Genomic DNA, 16,198 nt, shown 5'->3' with positions numbered 1-16,198 from the left:
TGTGAAAACCTGTCGCCTAAACGAAAATTTCAACTATTTTAAAATAGGGTAATTTGAAAATATGGTAATGACAGAGACAAGGGTATCCTCATTCACGGATTTTCCATTTAAAGTGACACGAACTGTGGAAAATGCATCACTGGCAGTCCTTGTAAATGTCGGCAGTTAAAGTTTAATTGAAACATGGTAATACGTGCGTGCTATTAGCCAGAAATAGTAGACGAAAAGCACGAACGAGTCCGCTAACTTTCTCGGTCTGCGAGATATAATTATTTAAAGAAGTTAAGCCAATACAATCCAACCGCAAAACAAAGTTATTTCTAATTAGAAAATTCTAGAAAAAAAGTACATATATCATCAAAGAACTTTATAAAATTAAGTCCTTTTTCTCATATACAGATTGCAACATCTAATATTATTTATTAATCTAAAAAGCAGAATTTTTATATCAAATAGCAATTTTTTATTTGCTTTCTATCTTTGATAAAACGAACGAATTTTCTATTTTCACTAAATATATAGAAATATGAAACTTAAAAAAGTTCATTTTCCTTTGAAAACGTAAATTGAATTTTCGAAAATCAACCTCTTGACTTCTTTTAACATCAATGTTATACGAATTCAATGATCAATATCTTTTAAGATAGTCTCGCTAATTTAATCATCTTGTAGCAATATAATATTTCCTTATAGTTCGAAAGTGATATAGTCCACCTCTCCCCCATTTAATACGATGTATCCGAAAAGTTGAAATCTAGAGAGTAAACTCTCCTTTACTGGTTAGATGATGGCCACGAGTAAACTGTGCCGTTCCAATGCTTCCCCAAGATGACATTGTTATGATTCTCTAACGCGAGTTGAAATGAGCTTACCGAGTTTTGGGAACTGTTGAACCATGGATAAACTCAGATAGGACGCCATCGTGTGCTTTCGGAATTCCGCATGAAGCTTCTTATTCCCACCGAAATATGCATCAAGTTTGTATCTTCTTATATGCGCATAATAGGATTATTTTTTAACCCAAACAAAAAACTTTTTCGTTTACTTTAATAACTTAAAAAACAAATAAAAATTACCCTTATTTTAATTTCAAATTATTTTTTATAAAATGCAAAATTAAGTTATCTGGTGAGAAATTAAATAAAAAGATATTTTGAAACAATTTTTTTTTGCTTCAATTTTTTTTGGAAGCACTACATTTTTAATGTTTTGTATACTAACATTATGTCAACATAAAAAAAAGGATAAAATAAACTGTGTTTGCAAATGTGCTGTATCTTCTTTTTTTTTGTTACAAATCCGTTGTATATATTGTCCTACAGCCAGAATATTTGCTCTTTTTTGTTTTATTTTAACCACAGACGAAAACTAGTGCGCTCTCTTTCTCTCTCTATTTTTATATATGTATATATATATTCACATAAATATGATTGAATAACTGAAAATGAATATTCGTGTTTGCTTTTTAACCTTTATACATTTTCCATATTTGGATGCATCAGTTCATTGATGTCATTTTAGTACGTCGTTCATATTACAGACATTTCATGCTTTATGCGTGCTTTTAATATGAAATGTCATTTCACTACTGCATATAAATACCTTACGAACCATCTGTGAATCATCGTACAGGAAAATTTCATTTCATTTTACAAAATTATTTATTTTATAATGTGTATGCTTCATGCATCAGTGCATCATTAAAAAAAGGAACAACATTAGTATTAAGTGAAATTTAAAAATACGTACACCAATTATTATATAATATGATAACAAAAATTTCAAATTATTAGCAATTTAAATTCGTTGGAAATTATTGGGTAAAAAAATTTCCCAAAAATCAACTTTTATTATTAAAAATTTTGTTAAAAGGAAAATGTCATATATTTATAAATTCATAGTTCAATGGAGAAATTGAAATATACATTTTCAACGAGTGAAAATTTATAAATGACTATTTTCCCGAAGTCATTTTCCAGGTACGTTCTGTATAGTCATAAATAGAAATCCCCTATTATTCACAGGTGGATTGATGAATGCTTTCATTACAGCCTCGATGGAAGATCATTCGAATGCTGACTGCTTTCTGTCATGACGCACGGCGAATCAGAACTTTTACATACGACCGACGAACTATATATATCCAGTTGATACTCTGTGGAATTTTTTTTTCACCACTGACAAATGCACAACTCTCATAGGAAAACCGAAATTGTTTTTCATACAGGTATATATGTATATATGAAAAATTGACGCTATTCTCTTTTTACGTAAAATAGAACAAAAATTGATTATTTTTTTTTCATCTCTTTTTTTCTTGCAAATCCATATGCTCACATTGTATATATACCACAATTCAATTGAAATCCCAAATTTATTGAATAAAATTTAACCCATACAGTATAGGATATATTTTTAAAGAGATTTTGATTTCTAAAAGAAAAAAAGGGTATTGCATAATTGAAACCCTTTTTTTTAGATATACTCTTACAGAAATGAAGAAAAGTGAAAGAATAATATATAAGGAAGATATTCTAAACTTAAATGATAAGGCAACCACTAATTATATAAGGAAAAGTTTAATTAGTTGAACTCTGGTTTGAGAAAGTTTCAAACGACAAAGTACGAAAGAATTTCATAGTTTTATATATCTCTTATGCAAAGTCACGTGTTGACAAGTACTCTCAGAAGATGAAAAGTATATAGAAGAGAGAAAAGAGAGAACTTAGACTACATGTTTGATTATGCTCATAATGTTTCAAAGAAAATTTTCTAGAGAGTAGATAGAGAATACAAATACTAGTTAAAAAAAAAATTGGAAAAATATATTCAGACAGAATTCAAAATTATTGTTACGTCAAAATATTGAAGCCACTATTCAAATCTTCCCTAGATTTTTTTCGTTTTAACTCAGTTTGAAGAAAAGAATGAGATTAATAAAAAAAAGAGATTTACTTTTACCATACAATTTTTTTTTATTTAATAAATTAGAATTATTAGTTGTCAATTAAATTTCATAATACCATCAAATTAAATTAATCGTCAACAATATTCACTGTACGATGCTTTTACATTACTATATGAATGCCTACATGCTGATGTAGTACGAGTTATCCTGTTGACATTAAGTGTTCTATTGGTGCTGTCGAATTATGCTAGGGTAAGAGGTCAAAGGGTCTGCTGGATGAATTGGCGAATCTAATTGGATTAAACCTCACTTCCAAGTAGTCCATAATAATCCTGTTGATAATTTTGGAATTACAAAATTTTATTCTTGTTCAATTTATAAACGTAGTTTTATTAAAATATTATTTTGATTATAATTAGAAATAATATTTGGTTCTTTTCTTCGATAGAATTTTTTATTGTTTTAAATTCTTTTTAGATAGAATTCCCGCAGACTTTTTTTACTTCTTAAAATTTTCTGAAGCATAGTATGACGTGCTCTATTTTCTCTAAAAAGAGAGAAAAAATAGACATGAGTTTTACACTCACGTCGAATGATCAATAAAACGTGGACAAAGCAGACCCTAGTGGAATTCACGTACTTCAGTATTATAAGGAAAGCTAAAGGCATAGTTATGTTCACCATAGTCACACACAAAAATGATGTAACTCCTGCAACTTCACTAAGATCGCAATGGGTAAAATAAATTACGATTTTTCAATTTTGAAATGTTTTTTTTGTAATTTCCTACTATTGATTCATTCTTTTCAAATAAAAATTATATCAGAAGTCTGAGAGAATAGAAATGGTAAAGAATCGTAAATTAAAAATAAGAGAATCTAGTTGGTGAATTGTGATATATTTAAATTCTTCTTTCGTGCCACGAAGTCATTTCCACATTTTTCTGTTTTGCATTTCTGAGAAATTTAATATTTCACGTACACTTGTAAGAATAATATTTTTGTTATGAAAATTTTATAAAGCAACCTAGTCGAATCATGAGTGGAACACTATTTGATAATATGAAAAAACAAATATAAAAAGAATTTTTAAAAACATAATCTAGTATACAAATATAATTATTTTGTATATATATATATATATATATATATATATATATAACTGAGATAGTATAGCTTTTTTTGAAGCGTCAATTGAATTCTATACGTTCTGAAAACTCCCCGAGTTCGTTAAAGCGGATGTCCCTAGGATTTATTGAATTGCCCACACGGTATATGTTGCGACAACTCGAAAAAGGAGTGCAACCGTAAACCGATAAATTATCTGAGCACCATTTCAAAAGGCGAGGGGATAAAAAAAAGGAAGAGAGAAGGGTGGCCAAAGGGCAAGAGGGATATGAAAAGAATGAGGCAAAGGAAAAACCAGAATCACCGAGATGTACCGCGTGCAAGTCGCGAGAAATGGTTTATATACGGGAAATGAAAGATGAAGAATGTTGTAAGCCAATGCGATTGCGTCTTGCAATTTCACTCAATGGGTATACTTTAAATTTTCCTTCCGTTATTATCTTGTGTGTGCGTTAAAAAATTATTTAATAAATTAAATTAGATGAAACATAATTGCGGAATAATTCAGTTATACTTCACTGAAAATTAGTTGAATTCTCTACTGATTGAAGCAGTTAAATCTATTTTACAGATTAACGATAACGCAGATATAATTGCAATGAAAATTTTACTGAAGTGAAATTTACAGTTATGCAAAATTCTTTTATTAATGTCAACTTTTTTGTGATAACACGCGTCCATCCTGAAGATTTGCACATTTAAATAATGATAAATCCTCAAGGTTTAGTGATAAGCTTAGCTTACATTTTGATTAAATCCAGACAACTTTCAAGGATGGAGCTTTAATGTCAGCTTAACTAAAGATTGAAATGTCAGGACTTTGTAATTATTTCTAGCCATCTTAATTATTTCATTTAAAGTTTCTATTCAATGAGGTAAAATTTAAAGCACTCGCAAGTGTTAGAAAAAGCAATTTCAGTTTAATTTTAATTACAAATTTATTTTTTTTCTCACTATTCAGTTAATTTTAAATAATACAATTTCCTTTTGGTATCATTGTATAAAAGAGTTTTTGTTTAGATAAAATTCGAATTAAGTTAAAAAAAGCAAAGAAAGAATATATACGCTCTCTTAATTTGAATCAGTGAAATTTCACTGGTGAAATAGCTAGAAGTCGGTTACTAAATCATTTAGTGAAATTTTCACTGAAAATCAGTCATATATCACTGATTTCCAGTGAAAATTTCACTAAATGAATCAGTCAATCTGTATTATCGGTAATGGGTAAAACAGATTGACTGATTCATTTAGTAAAATTTTCACTGGAAATCAGTGATATATGACTGATTTTTAGTGAAAATTTCACTAAATGATTCAGTAACCGACTTCTAGCTATTTCACCAGTGAAATTTCACTGATTCAAATTAAGAGAGCGAAAATAATTGTTTTTGTATTGATATTTTTATTGATTTGTGGTTTTTTTTTTGTTATTTTCAAGTTACTATTTCTGACGAAATCCGGATGCTGGATTTTGGTTTATTCAGAGTATTTGTAAAAAATTTTGAACAAAGTGCTGAAATTCGTGACCTACTCACTGTGTTGACTTTCGTCAATCGCCGCGTCGCCATCGAGTACCAATTCTACATGCCGCAAAATCGGCATTTTCATGAAAGAAAGCAAATTCCGTCTATAGTATCAATGCTGACGCGACTCGTTTACTTCACACAAAAAGAAACGATAAAATCGAGCAGCAATCAAATCGAAAGCTCCTGAATCCTATGCACCCCCCCCCCCATCTCCTCTTAAAAGCCCAAGTTTCAAATCAATTTCGTCATGGAAATATTGAAATTCATCTTTGAAAAATAATAATTTGTTTGTCACATTTTTCCATAAGAAATCAATATCAAATTTTACGGTATTTTAAAAGTATACTTATATTTCTGAATATCGAAAATAGTTTCTTTTAAAATAACTTTAAGATGTACCTGTTATATAATTATCTAATTATTTTTCCAAGTATTACATGCGTATGGAATGCTTTGGAAAATTTTGCGAAACATGTTTTGGTTTACCATGTGAACGATGTAGAAAACCACATCATATAACACATCAAATCACGAATGCAAATACGATGCAAACGCTTATCCGGTGTGATTTACCAATATTTGAATGGTGTTACGCAATAGGGAGTGAATCCGCACTCTTGTCGTTTCGAGTAAATCAAAGCAAAAGTTTCACGCGGATCTGCATCGAATTGCACTCGGTGTACGTACATCCGCAATAAATTTATTAAATCTCGAATTTTTTGGAATTGAATTCGCATAACTGTGTTATAAATCAACACTTGTTTATTTTCAATGCATTTATGGTTAGATATTTGCATTCTATTGCCAAATATGAACTCCACTTGGTACCTAGTTTGAAAGATTTAAAAGCATGTCAACCGGATGTACAACTATCAATTTATCTACTATATATGAAAAAGAATTTCATAAATTTATATAAGTTTTGTAAAAATTTTTCCTAAATAGATGCAAACGAGATCAATAATTTTTATTCAAATTATAAATATTGTCATAAAATTTTTTACTACTTTATTCGTAATTAATTTCTTAAAATAAAACATTTTTGACACTTTGATAAAATGTTTTTTTACTTAAACTATTTTAATTAAAAAAAAAATTTAATATCAAAAATCAAATTAATTCAATTATTTAATTTCACGTACTTCTATATATATGTGGTACTAATAAAGTGACACGAGTAGATAATATCGATTGTGGTCAGCCAATAGAGAAAGTGATGAATATCGACAAGCTTCACTTATCTTGACAATTTGTCCGACCAAAATCGTTTGTAACCATTTACGTGCGCGTTTCCTCAAAGGTAATCAATCATTTTTTTTTATCTTTTTCACTCTTTTTTGGTGAAAAAAAAATCTATCCATATTTTCAACAAATAAAAAAGTTCAATTCTTTTATTTTTCTTAAATTTCTATTCTACAAACAAAAATTTCTATTATAAGATTGAAATAAGGATTTCTAAAGAAATCGCAATTTTAAAATCACTTATCTTTGTAGAATGTCTTATTTTTTTATAACAGAAATAAATCTTAGCTTGTTATATAAAAAAAAGATAACAAAACTTGTCGACAAACATTCTGATGAAAATATGTACTTCTTGTGAAACAAAAGAATCATGATTGAGGACATAAAATTAAAAGCTATAGGAAAAGGTTTTTTAAAAAAAACTAAAAAGCTTTTTGTAGAACAAAAGTAAAGTCGACATTTAGTGGGTCAACACTTATACAATTGTCAAAACGTTTGCTTCATATTTGGTATTTTCTTTTACAAAGTATATATATATATGCCTCTTTTCTCTGTATATGCGTCTTCCTCTCTCTTTTCCTAGCATACCACACTATAATTCCATCCGGGTGGTATTTTTGTCGTTTCTCTATTTCGTATTTTCTACTTTCCTTTATTTTATCACAAACTCCGTTCGCATTAGCTGTACAAGCTGAATTCTTTAAAAAACGTCGAGCTCCAACGGCGAATAAATCTCCGCCGGCGAAATGTTTTTTTTCAATTTTATTTCGCACAATTGTATGGGAAATAGATGACCATCGAAGCCAGTGTTTTAAATATAAGGCAGGAAGGAAAAATTAAGTCAATTTAAAAATTGAAAGTGACCTAATTTTTTTTTACTTAACACTCCATTTATTATTATAATTACAATTTTTTTTGTTATGTGAAAAAAGAATTGTATAAGATCATATATTTTTAACTTAGTAGACATGTTTTTATTGTAAAAATCAATTTATTTAAAAAAATATAGGGAAGAATGGACAACAATGAATCATTTCAGTTTTCTGAAAAATGAATTACAAAAATGCTATAAAACTTATTATAGTTGGTATAAGTTAACTTCATTTATATTTAGAGTTTAATACAGTTTTTAAAAATAATTTTCAAAAAAAAGAAATGATTCACTGTAAACCACTGATCCACTGTTGTTCACCCTTCCTCTATATGTTTGGTACGGCATAAAAGAAGTATACATTGTATACTGAATCAAAATCAAATTTTAAAAAATACGAAATAGTATTTACATTGCGAAATTGTTTTATCTGGATATTTGTTTTATATTTATTTGAATTCAAGTTATTTGTTTGAAAATTTGATTTTCTTTGAAAAATTAAATTTTTTTCTACAGCAGTGTGGATTTCATCGTTTGCATTGTATCTGGACAAGCTTTTCTATTTTTTGAAATCTACTGGCGTATGCATTGGAAATATAAGTAACAGATTGTTTTTACTTATATTTACCACACAACTCTTTAGTAAATTTATTCTAACTGACATTCTGCGAGAATTGATTAATTGAATTAAATAATTGAAATTTGTCATTATTATATAATCATAAAAATTTTTAAATACTTATGATGAAAAGTAATACTATCCAGACTGAGTTTGTTGGAGTTATCTACGCCTTTTGTTTACCCAGTGTGTACCTGTGACAACGAGCGCAAGAACACCCTTCATATTCTAATTTGAGTGCAAACGGGAGTCATGAGGGTTGTTCTGTTTCTGTTAGACAACCCTGTAGGAGAGACTTGAGTCGTCGTCGTCTGCTCTCAGCATATATGACTCGAGAGGATCTGTCGCGTGAGGTGGTAACCGAGAAGAAAACTAGGGAGAATTGTACAAGGCAACATATTCGCGAATAATGATATCTCGCTTAAAATGAATTGTGAAAATATTCTAACGTGGAGACAAAAAATGAAAAGACAAATATTAATTATTTTTTGATAACAAGTATGTAATGCCAAACAATTTTTGTTTCATTACTACAATTCGCGACTTACAACGTTAAAATTATTATTGACAATTCTAATGATGAACGCTTAAAAATTATAACAAGTATGAAATGCCAAACAATTTATTATTTTTTGTAAAGACGATGTTACAAAAGTTTAAACAATTTTTGCTTTTTTTTAAGGAAATGTCCCTGTCAAGTTAAGTACAGAAAAAAATACAATGAAAAGAGAACAGAAGACGTGAACATATGATTGTTAATAGCCGACGTGACGAAAGGGGATGAAGACGAGGGAAAGTACGTTGGCTCTAAAAATGAACTTTTCTTCTTCTGAACGACTTCGGCATATAAACGTAGTTATTGTGAGCTTGTAAAGTGTAATTTGCAGAAGTCTGATGATGAGTTACGAAAGCAATTTAAAAGAAATGGTCAGTAAATTTGTACAGTTCACATTTATATAGAAATAAAATTTTTACTACCGTTAGTAAAATAAATAAAGTAATTATGCTACCGCACGTGGAAAAGATACTATAAAGTCTTTTTAGGGCAATTAAGAATGAATTGTTTAATTATACTAAATATATCCTCTTATTTTGTAACTCGCGTGAAAAAGTCGTCAATGAGATAATAGAAAAAAATAAAGACTAAAAATTAAAGTTCTATTTTGAATAAATAGAACTTTTTTTTAATTTGCGAAAATGGACTTGGATGTAATATAAAAAAATACTTCTAGTTTCCCAATCAAATTCGATAAAAGCAAATGAGCTTACGTTGGTCTGAATTCTGTCGGGCAGCATTTATTCAAGTATTGATATTAAATCCGAGTTAAGTGGAATGCACTTTTTGCGCTGAAAATTAGAAAGGATTATTAAAGCAAGTTAAAATTCTGTAAATACAAGAGAAAACTTTTTTATTTAAATAAAAATTTTCAAGTTTTATAAATAGTATGTAATTAAATTTTTTAATTTTATAAATTAATTAAAAATAAAAAAAAATTATCAAATTTTCTTTGCTTTCATTTTTATAAAACATGTTAGAGATAATTTTCATTCAATCCATAACTCGTGTCATATGCCAAAGGAATAATGTTTATCACTTAAAGAAAAATATTTCTCTTGCTTTATTCTTAGCAGTTCTAGAATCAATAAGATTATTTCTCGATGTTGAAAAAAGGATACTAAGTAAATCCTATATTCTATATTAAAGAGAGAGAGACAGAGTTTAAAAAACTTTTTATAATAATATTGTTTAATATTTTATCACGAATATACATTAAATAACTTTAAAGTTATTTTTTAATGATATAAAATTTTAACAAAAACCATAACGAATTTCTACATATTCAAAAATAAAATAACAAGTAGTAGTCTGTAACAATAGATCATATATATAATTTTAAAATTATTCACTCTAGGAAAAATTTATATTATTTTATGGATTAAAATAAAATTTAAAAATATAAAAAAATGAATTTTGGTATAAAATATATGTATATATAAATGAAAAGTACATTCTTCTGTCAGGTGAAAGATTGAGATAAGTATATTAAATTTCCATTATTTATATTTAGCAAAGAATTCACTTAAAATTAGGTCTATCAATCATAAAATTCAATACATTTAATCTATTGACAGTTTTTAAAATTCAAATAGTAGGTGTAAATTTTTAATTATTTAATTATTAATTTGTGTATACGACAGATTTTTAGAGTCTTTAAACATGATCGAAAAGGATATGAATGACATTTTTACAAGCTTGCAATTTAACTCTTGACGTTTTTCAAAAAATCCTTTTTATATAAAATAAAATGAAACGTATCATTACATTGAAAAGACAGGGAGTTTTACATCTAAAAATTGACCGGAAACAAATTGTCACTTTTAAAGTAATATACTAGAGAGCTTTCATGAACATTGAATTATATTTTTAACTTTTTTAAGTAGATATATATATATATAAGTTTATGTCGAAAAAAATATAAATAAATTGCTTGAATATTTTAAAGTGGAATTTTGTAAAAAAGCAATTTTAGTTGAACGAGCAAATGGAAAGTTTTTCATAATAATGATTGCCAATCGACACAAGAACTCTCAACAGAGGACTCAACCATTTAGTAATTCAATCCTACTGATAGCTTTGTATGAAGGCCGACTTTGATAACATTCCTACCGAAATATGTATATATACGTAATTATTCACTGATGTCAAGCACACTTCATAAATACAGTTGTAAATGTACGCTTAATTATTTACGAGACTTTGACAAAACATATTTAATTTGAAATTTTATTTTTCTACAAATCATAAACAAAAACTTTTTAAATATTACATTTTTGTTAATTACTTATTCTAATTTCAAAAGTAAACTAACTAAATTGAAATAAAATAAAATTAATGATATTAAAATTTGTAATGTGATTATTAAAGTTTATAAAATATAATTAAACTCATTATTTTATAATAGTTTTCTTTTCCAATTTGGATAAAAACCGTGCGAACAAAATTTCATGTTGTTATATATAGCTTATCTTTTCATTTTATATTTATGTTTCCGTTTTAATGTAATTTTCGATATGTCAAGTCAAGTTAAGAAATAATGATATAACGTGTAAACTGTAGTCACGATAAAGTGAAGGGATTTTTTTCAAAATTATTATCACATAAACTCACGTAAACTTGTTTCACTGGGTTTGTCAAGAATATGAATTTTCCTGTTCCTTGAGCTTCTTATCGTAAAATATGCATTCACTCTGCTTATCGAGAAGCCCACTTTCTTCAATAATAAGTTATCAGAAAGCTCGTTTAGAAACAAGTGCACATTTACTTAGAATTTTGTTACGATAGAACTTCGTTGATCCGTGAGAGAAGCAGAAAACCACGAATCGATGCTTTAATCCATAAATATAATTCAAATGCATTTATTTAACTTTGCATTTTATGCTTCGTTCATTTATTCTTGGAAATCTTTCTATATAATGCTATTAAAATTTACTAATAAATAATAAAATAATTTCATTATTTCAGTAAATTCCAAAAAGGACAAAATTAAATTAAATCAAAATTTATATATATGAAATCTACTTTTATATGAAATTTGCTTTTTGAATTTTAAACATTCTCAAAATAAAAAAATTAAAGGTTTTTACAATTTTTGTTCAATTACTACAATTTGCAGCTTAAAACGTTAATATTTTAATTAACATTCTTAATGATAAACTCCTTGAAAATTATAACAAGTATGAAATGCCAAACATTTTTTTTCCATTACTACAATTTGCGACATGAAGCGTTAATTTTATTATTAACATTCTTGATTAATAAATCAAAAAAGGTATTTTATTGAAAAACAGAAAAAATAGAAAATAATAAGTATAATAAAGTCCTTTGTATGTACAATTTCAGTTGGAAAATTCTGGAATGGAATAAAAGATACAGCAAAGAAGTACTTATTCAACCCTTATTATAGACTATTTTTGATGCAGGTCTTGTTCAAAAGCACTTGGGATTCCAAATATGGTACGTTTAACCTTCTAATGTTTGTTTTATTCATCTAATGGAGTCATGGTTAATAGTGTTTCACTGCTTCAATTAAATTAAATGTTCATATTTCTGAATTCATTATCTCTTCAAAATTCTTTCTTTTCTTTATTCATGATAAAAATATATTACATAAATATTTTTTACAAAAGAATGACACTGTTTGTGATAAAATTTTTCTTGTTTCTGACTGTAGTTATCTAACTTGAATTTATCATTTACGTAACAGTATCTATTATATAATTTTTTTTTTATTTTTATATTTTTTAGCCCACGGTTTTTTAAAATTTAACATCTAGATAATGCTGTTAAAAAAATAAAAATTTTTGTTTTGTATTAAAATAATTCTTAACATTTGCAAATTATTTTCTATGTATGACAATAATTGAATCCTATTGTGAATCGTTATTTCTATCCTCCACTTTATATATTGATTTTACGAGGCGCATGTGATGAGCCTCTATATTCCGAGACTAAAGTGGCTACCAAACATTATTCTGGAATATTGCCAGACCTTCTTCGCTTAGTTGTATTCACTGGAGACCTGCTGATTTGCGTATTGACACAGTTACTTATCCCGCACCTTTAACGGTTAATTGGATTATTAGTTTAACTAGAAACGCGAATTTCGAACTCAAACTACTTTGTTTTACAAAAAGCTTTAGCTGTATAAAAGCTATAAAATTTAATTCTAAAGGAAAAATCAAAGGCTTTGTGTTAATAATAATAAAAAATCTTTTATTTTTTTTAATTATTTACAAATAATAATAATCTTTTTTTAAAAAAACTTAAATCTTTTTTTTAATGCTATCTATTCAGTATTCAATAGAAAAGGTTTGAGATATATGATATTTTATTTTCCTGTGCAGTTGATTTTAATTAAAGCAAACACTTGATAAATGAGATCAAGTGACATTAAGCGTTAGTTCTTTAAAAGCGAGCATTCAAACTGTGCATTTGATCTTTAAAAAAACAATTATTCTAAATAATTTTCATTAAAAAAAATTCAGTAACGTTGAAAGAAAAATACGTTTAAATATATATTCAAGGTACCTCACTTATTGTTGACGTAAATAAACGTTAAAACCACCGCGCACCGTTAACCTACTTTGTTAAAAAAATGTATACATTTTGCTTGTTAAAGAAAAAAAATCACACTTGTAATAAAAAGTTGTCCCGTATCTTTCACAAAGTGCTTTGCGAACGATACTACATACAACAACAACAACTGCTACTGCTCCTGTAAAAGGAAAGGCAAACGAATGACAAATGATGAAAAACTGGTGGTACTGAACATTTTCTACAAAAAAAAACAACGATTGGTAGTTTGCTATTTGCCATTCGTTTGTCTTTCCTGTTTCCAACTGTTTCTACTTTAAGCTAAAAGGGTGTTTTTGCTTTAAATCTCTTCTGCATAGATGGGAGCACACATTCAGAGAATTAAAAGCTTATTACAGTGAAAACAATATGTTTCAAAGCATTGTAGTTTTATTGCACTGAAATTTTAAAGAACTGATGATATTTCACTTGTAATGATTAATGACAAAAGATAGATGCTCGGACTCCATTTATTATGGAAACAATGTTTGGTTTCTGTTCCTTACAAATTAAGTTCTAAAAAATAGTTCAGAAAAAATTGTTTTTCACTGAATAGTCTAACAGAAAGGTGAAACCTTTTTGAACATCATATTATTCGAATATCGCTATAAACCTGGACCTAAAGATAGAATTCTAATCTATTGTTTATTCTGATTTCAAGTTTTTGCTATAAAGAAATTTTCTATAGTACAACAAAAATATAAATAGTAAAAACTTAGTTCCATATAGAGCAAAAGATTGAAGCTCAATTTCTTCAGTTAAAGATTAGCAAAAGTTTAATGCAGAATAACTTTCACTTAGAAATGAAACTGCGTATTATGAGTTCCCAAAGGAAATGGATAACGGTCAGAGAGTAAAGATAAGAGTAGAGAAAATGATTCTCATGGGATACTTTCGAAACAGTAGACGACCTCGACTATAATGGCTAATAGGCCTTTGACTAAAGCTTCTCATCAAGAGCAGAAGCTGCAGGAGTCAACTGAGGTTTCTCATACCAAAGTCTGTCTTTATCTTCTGATAGAAGGTGATACATGAAAGTTTCATATTCCATAGTTTCGCTGGGAATTAACGGAACAATGTTAATGGAAATTTCTATAACTAACGGTCAAAGTCTTGTGGTTTAGTTTCATTTTACACTTTTAAACTAATATACGCTCGTTCACATACATACAAAAAGTAGATGTTCATTTAAATATTTAACGATTTATATTAAAATTAGATTCGTATAATTTTGTAGCATTGAAATAAAATTTTTAAAATCATAATCTCTTAAAAGAATCTAAAGATTTTTGATATTCTGTAAGTTATTCCATTATCAAATTAATGAGAGTTCTATATTTTCATCTCTCGAAAAGATGCGACGTGATGATTTACATGTTCTTAATCCATTGATTTAGCAATCTCACTTTTTTACGATCAGCAGAATATTTTATTATCCTCATATTATTTTAGCCATAATCTTTTTAATGCGCCAAGAAACGCCAGGATTTTCAACTTCGCAAAGAGACTCACGCCAAGGCAAGGTGACGAATTCATGAATGTAAAGCAGTTGAACCATTCAATTTTATGACTGCCGTCTGCCAGCAATCTGAGATTCGTCCCTGTATAATCTATCTTACTTTGTTATATAATGTATGCGAATTTTAGAAGCGGCCAGAGGGAGACATGAAAGAACCGCGGCCGATATTTAATAAGAAAAACCTCGAGATGCGCTTTCAAGTGAACCATGCTATGAACATTTTTTCTAAATTCTTTATATCCTTATTATTATACAATGAAAATACATTCTCAAAGAGAAATATTTTAAGTATAATACTTTCTGTTTTATTAATAAACTACTACATCTATTTTTTATTGCTGTATCATTTTACAAATTCCTCATATTCACATTCACTTGTATATATATTTGTGGTAGATCTCATTTCATCAAACATGCTTTTGGTTCAGATTGATATTGTACACATAATATGTTTCCTAGTCACAAGACAATGAGTTTCAATGCGCTTTGTATAATAACAAATCGAATCAATAATTTCAATTGAATTGATATATGAAATAATTAGAAATCGTATTACACATCTATATTTAGTTATATATATATATATAAAGCACAAATCTAAATTTCAAATATAATCAACAAGATTTATTACCCTTTCAAAAAGTTTATAATTTACTCTTAATTTTATAATTGCAATCAAAATTTTCCGCAATCGAGTAACATGAGAAAAAATAGAAATAATTTACAAAAAATAAAGAACAATGATGAATGAAGGAAATTAAGAATCAAATGCATAAAGCTTTATTCTTTCTCAAAGTTTATACACTAAATAATAAATTAAACTCTGAGTGTTCGATTTAATGTTTAACTTCTAAAGTTGGAGATGAGCCAACAACTTCTCTATTAATACTATCATTATTATGGAAAATACGCAAAACTTTAACAGTATTTTCTTTGAAATTGAGATATACTTCCGTTTAGTGAATATTAATTAAAGTTGGATGAACATAATTGCAAAGCAGAAGCATGTATATATGCATCAAAATACTTTTGGATATAAACAACACTCATAATTACAGTCTCTGAATACTGGTGTCACGTCTGTTACTTTTTTTAAATTATTTAAAAAATTGGTATTAAAAATGACTCATTTAAAAATATACACTTGTAACCTAATTAAAACAAAAATCAATAAAGGTACCGCAGATGTTTTCCACGAAATATCCTCTATAGAGAAATTTTTATTAAGTCTGTTACCAAAATTAAGAATTCA

The 16,198-nt window shown here is 27.6% G+C and overlaps 1 protein-coding gene across 1 annotated transcript in view; it reads right to left on the bottom strand.

Annotated features, from left to right (window-relative positions):
• LOC127278369 (alkaline phosphatase-like) overlaps nucleotides 1-16,198 on the bottom strand; it is a 74,778-nt gene that overhangs the window by 42,647 nt on the left and 15,933 nt on the right. The gene's annotated exons all lie outside the window — the stretch shown is intronic.

Source organism: Leptopilina boulardi, unplaced genomic scaffold, assembly GCF_019393585.1.
Source record: "Leptopilina boulardi isolate dan_hultmark-lab unplaced genomic scaffold, ZJU_Lbou_2.1 LbouV2_202, whole genome shotgun sequence".
Lineage (NCBI taxonomy): Eukaryota > Metazoa > Arthropoda > Insecta > Hymenoptera > Figitidae > Leptopilina > Leptopilina boulardi.
Note: the sequence above shows the minus strand (reverse complement) of the source record. Positions and strands in the feature narration are given on the sequence as shown.